This window comes from Strigops habroptila, chromosome 2 (assembly GCF_004027225.2).
Source record: "Strigops habroptila isolate Jane chromosome 2, bStrHab1.2.pri, whole genome shotgun sequence".
Taxonomy (NCBI): domain Eukaryota; kingdom Metazoa; phylum Chordata; class Aves; order Psittaciformes; family Psittacidae; genus Strigops; species Strigops habroptila.
Genome location: NC_044278.2, coordinates 20,117,119 through 20,121,992, shown reverse-complemented (window position 1 = coordinate 20,121,992; position 4,874 = coordinate 20,117,119). Strand labels below are relative to the sequence as shown.

Here is a 4,874-nt window from a genome sequence, read left to right as displayed (position 1 = left end):
AAGTATTTTCCCTTTCACCCCATCTACCACCCATCTGTTTTTCCAAAAGATGCCAAAATCAAATTCTGTACATTTCATGTTTAAATCATTATCAGACATCTCTTGAAAACCACAAATCCTAATGGCAAATAAACATCTTCCTTTATTGTAAGTTCTTATTAGTATGTTCAGGTTTTTTTCAGGAGGACACTTGGATGTTTTGCTAATTATGTATTATAATCTGGAATACTACAGGAGCTCCTCTTTCTTCTTCATACCAAGACCTGCTTCTCCAAGTTGCTGAACAACTAATCCACTAAAATTGGGACAGTATGTTAAAGTTAATGATGTGCTGTGTAATTAACTTCCTGAATTACCTGACCAAAAGCACAGTCTAGTGGTAGTGTGTCCCATATCTAAACAATCTCATTGGACTAGTGGCATTGCTTGGAGGAAAATCTCCATTCAGCTTACATCTGTAGGAGTGACTCCTACCAGTTCGATCGTGGTGCCGGTAGGAGACACCCAAAACCTGAAGAGAGATCACAGGTCAGCAAGGGAGCACCTGAAGAGAGATCACAGGTCAGCAAGGGAGCACCTGAAGAGCAGCACAAAGGACTTCCAGCCACTGCAGACGGTAAGGCATGTGAAGGACTTAGAGACTTCCTGCTGCTACAGCTCAGGAAGACTAATGCCCTCCTGACAACAGAAAATGTTAAAAACACAAATACAATTATTCTTTCATTTTATTTGATTTTCTTTGATTTTGAAATCAAAGCACCTGATTTAGGTGCTTTGATTTCAAAGCACCTGATTTAGGTGCTTTGATTTCAAAAAATATTATTTTCATAGCTGCCTTTTTAATATTACTCATTACCTTCCTGGCTGCTTTGCACATTGTTTTCCTTTTCATTTAAGATGTATTGCTTACACTGGGAGAAGTTGTGTGCCAAGTTATTTGAGAACAAGGCCAGATGGCAGGAGTTCCCACATCCAACATGCAGCTTGCCACTGATGCTATGTGTGGCCTTGGACAAATTGCCTAGTAGCACTGCATATCAGCTCCCATATGCATTTGTAAAAGGAGTAGAAACAATAAGAGCTACCCTATGGTAATATTCGGACTGTGTTTCAAAGGCTGCACTGAGCAGTGCTCAGTGGTCCTTTGCAGGAGCCAAGTGCTTTTGACACTAGCAATAATAGAAAGTGTGACCCTGACCTCCCACAACATTGCTGCCATACCAGCACAGTTGCACACTGCAGCAGAGCCATCCACCTCTGTGTTGTCAGTGGATTCAATAAGAAAATGTAGCATGGAAAAGAGGAAGTAAGAAGAAAGTGGGGTAGGTAGGGGGTAAGAAGCATGCTGGCCTGCTTATCACCCACATCATTATCCGCAGAGGAAATCAAACATGACCTTTGCAGACACTAGCCTCTTAGTTTAAATGCCTTGTGGTAAGCTTGATTACAGGCTGTTGTTGGATACCTGTGCTTAGGCTTCACATAATTTTTTCCAGTGGAATAATTCTGTAAGTATAAAATTAGAATGTTTGTTATATTTCTTGGGAGATTTTTATATATATACATATAATAAATGTAAAGTTTTCCAGCTGCAACATAACCAGAAGCCAGATCGGTCTATACAGTCCTGCCGATTTTTTTTTAACTGAAATTACCTTCAAACATGAAGAGTGTGGTGGGAAGCTGGTCAGTGCCTGATGAGTTCTACCAAGCGTTTTCTGCTTAAGCACAGCAGGTTTTTAACCTGACGCACAATGTTTTCCTCTGTGTATTATCCCAAAGCTAAAGAAATGAGCAGGTCATTTTATACATAGAGAACTAGTATGCAAAGATTATTGAGTAAGACACTTCCTTTTTTATCTTCAATTTAAAAAGTGTATTCTTCCTTTTGGTTGTAAATTGGTCCACAGCACTCAGATCTGTATAGCTGCTAACTAAAAGTCACTGAGCAAATATAAATTTCTCAGCATAAGGATGCTCAAAAGGTTTACAGCTGAATTATTTTCCAAGAGAACCAGTCAGCCATTCCCCAGGAGTATATATTGCAGTCCATGAGGTTTTATTAAAACATGTAACCTGTTTAAAAATGGTAACCTGCTATTTCTACTTGAAACTAAAAAAGAAGGTATGAATATCTATAGGTGTGTTGTTTTTTGTTTTGGTTTTTTTTTTTTTTATAATGAGAGTTTCCTTTAAACATGATTATCAGAAAAATAGTTTAAAGAAACATTTTCTTTTGTTCCATGTTATTCATGCAAAGCAATGTGTTATGATTGGTTTTATTAAATATTGATCAGAAGGATGAGCCAGGGAATCCTCTGTGGTAACTTTCCTATGGGCTTTTTGCTCAGGTGTAGGAAAGGCAGTGCTTGTATTTCAAATCCACAATTCCCTAACTGTTTCAGAAAGAACCAAAAATCAATAGTTATATCAGATCCCTCTGCTCACATCGCTTATTCTCTTTGTAGAAGCACCTGTATTTAAAATCCACTCTGTGTGTTATCCCTGTGGTGAAGCCAGAAGAATTATTATTGGCAACATTTTCAAGCCTTAGGTGCCTAGATTTTTAATCATCTGCGTATGTGACTTGATTTTTGAAGTACTGGACACATGCACACATGCATACAGACATATACACACGTTTTATTGAAGTCAGCTGGAGAAGCTGGGTCAAAAGCATTTTTAAAAAAATCAGGCCACTTATTTAACAGTCTAAATATGGATTTATGAGCCTAACTTCAGACACACCCAAGTCTAGTTGTAGCTCTCAGAGATACTAGTATATTGTCCCAGCACTGTGTGTCTTACACACGTCAGACTGGCTAATTTTTAAGTCTCATTCCAAATCCACACTTCTTAAAATTAGGCTGGATGAAAACAAAACTGTTCGGGAGAATTATTTCCATAAATTAAAAACAAGAATTATTATTATTATTATAATTCTAGGAGGGAAAGGATATTATCTTTCCTCTGCAGTAACTGGAACCTAAATATTGTAGCCCTACTGCTAGCTTGTGAGAATTAGAAAATCAGACTAATTTATTGCCCAGTTTTCTCTTTTGCTTCTTTTAAATACTACTATGCTTACTAAAATCAGTGGGGCAGCCTATGATTATTTATAAAGAGCAAGGGAATCATCAGATAGCCCCTCCTGTGCCTCTGCAGCATTGTAATTACACACCACTTTCAGCTCCAGGCTTGAGATAAAAATGCGACCTTACCTCAGAGGCATTAAAATCGAGCACTGAAACCCATTTTACTAAAATGGTCCTGTGAAAGTGATGTCCATGAGGTGCAATTCCATTGATGAACACCTGAGGAGGTGTTTGTCTACAGTGTGAGTTCATGCAAACATTGGGAGGACAGAGTTTTCGCAGTGCCACAGAGGTTAGATTTTAGACCTTCTTTTATATCGTCAAATCTGTGACATAAAGTTTGTGTCCGGAATGTGTAGAAAGCTGTTTCAGTCTCTGCACGTCTCTCATATAGTTCATGTATATTCAATGAACTATTTGTATCCCAGTTGGCAGCACAAAATTGATGACATTGACCTGAAGAGAGAATTCTTGGAGTCCTGTTTTGTTTGGATTTTAGCTTCAAGGCTTTTTCTTTCATCTAGCATCACACCAGCTGCTAATTCTGTTCATCAACTGTTGGTGTGAAGCATTTCCTTTACTGATAATTTAACTGTCTCCAAACCCTGCCCAGTCTAGGACAAATTGAATTTCTTCTTCTCCTTCACTGGAAGGATCTATGCGTTCTCAAAAACTAGCACAGTTCATAGTCAAAGGTGGTCCGGAAAACATACATAGATTTGTCTGGTTTGATTTAGCAAGATATTTTATGGTTTAGTTTACTCTCAGATACTCTTAGACCATCTTTTCTCTTACACTTTAGTTTCTTTGTAATAGAATGTCTCCAGCAAGGCTGGAGTAGAAAAAAACAACTCAGTGGGAGGTAAGAGCACTCAACTGCGTAAAACCCAACATTATTTTGATTCCTAACATTACCTTTTGGAAAGCAATTTCTAAAACAATTGCCTCTAAGCTGGAAGATATGAAGACTATTTTAATAAAATCTGATGGCAAGGTCAGCTGAAAGATACAAAGTCATCCTGGACAAACATAACTATCTCTTTTCTTCTTTCATATTATAAAGGTTATAAATGTAGGGATTCAGCCCTTTTGAACCTTTACAGTGTACGAATCTGTTATTTGGGATGGTATCAGTCTAGATTTGTACTAGTTAATGGAACGGAATCATGCACTTTATGTTTCACTGAACAAAGTGCAAATTCAGCTGTCATGACTAATTCAGCTGAAGTTTGTTTGTTCTCTCCTTTTCTTTTCTCTTACTCCTTACCACAGAGAAGCTGTTCAATGCAGAGGGCACCGCAGGGCTGAAGGCAGCTGCACTAGAACTTTTGATCAGATCCGAAATGGTTCTTCCCCTCTCCCAAGACAACTTCGTTTCCTCTGACTCTTCAGCACATCATCTAAAAAGCATGGTCTAAAATTATATGAGTGCTGAAAAAATAAGGGCTAAAATGCAAACCAAAGAAAGATTTCCAATGGCTGAGTCCACACAGAAAAACATCTACCTGAATATCAACAGTGTTTCATGGGCAAGCTCCTTATAATGTCCTCATTTGCTTTATAAAACAGTTCAGGTACTGTCAGTTCCCTTTTTGTTTCTAAAAATTCCCAGAAACATACATCTAACATAGAACTTCCACTGATGTTAATTTTGCTCCACTGCAGGATGGGTTTCCCTGCAGTTATGTCTGTTGTCTAGCTTTATCTTTCTCATCCTTTTCTGCAGTACCTCACTTCCTAGATGCTCCTTACCAAATCTGTAAACAATGAATGACTAAG

At 38.1% G+C, this 4,874-nt stretch overlaps 1 long non-coding RNA gene across 1 annotated transcript; it reads left to right on the top strand.

Annotated features, from left to right (window-relative positions):
* The first annotated feature begins 338 nt into the window (after nt 1-338).
* LOC115604582 lies at nt 339-785 on the top strand. The gene is made up of 2 exons (XR_003990329.1): nt 339-528; nt 562-785. It is a non-coding gene; the product is annotated as an uncharacterized LOC115604582 (long non-coding RNA).
* The last annotated feature ends 4,089 nt before the right edge of the window (nt 786-4,874 follow it).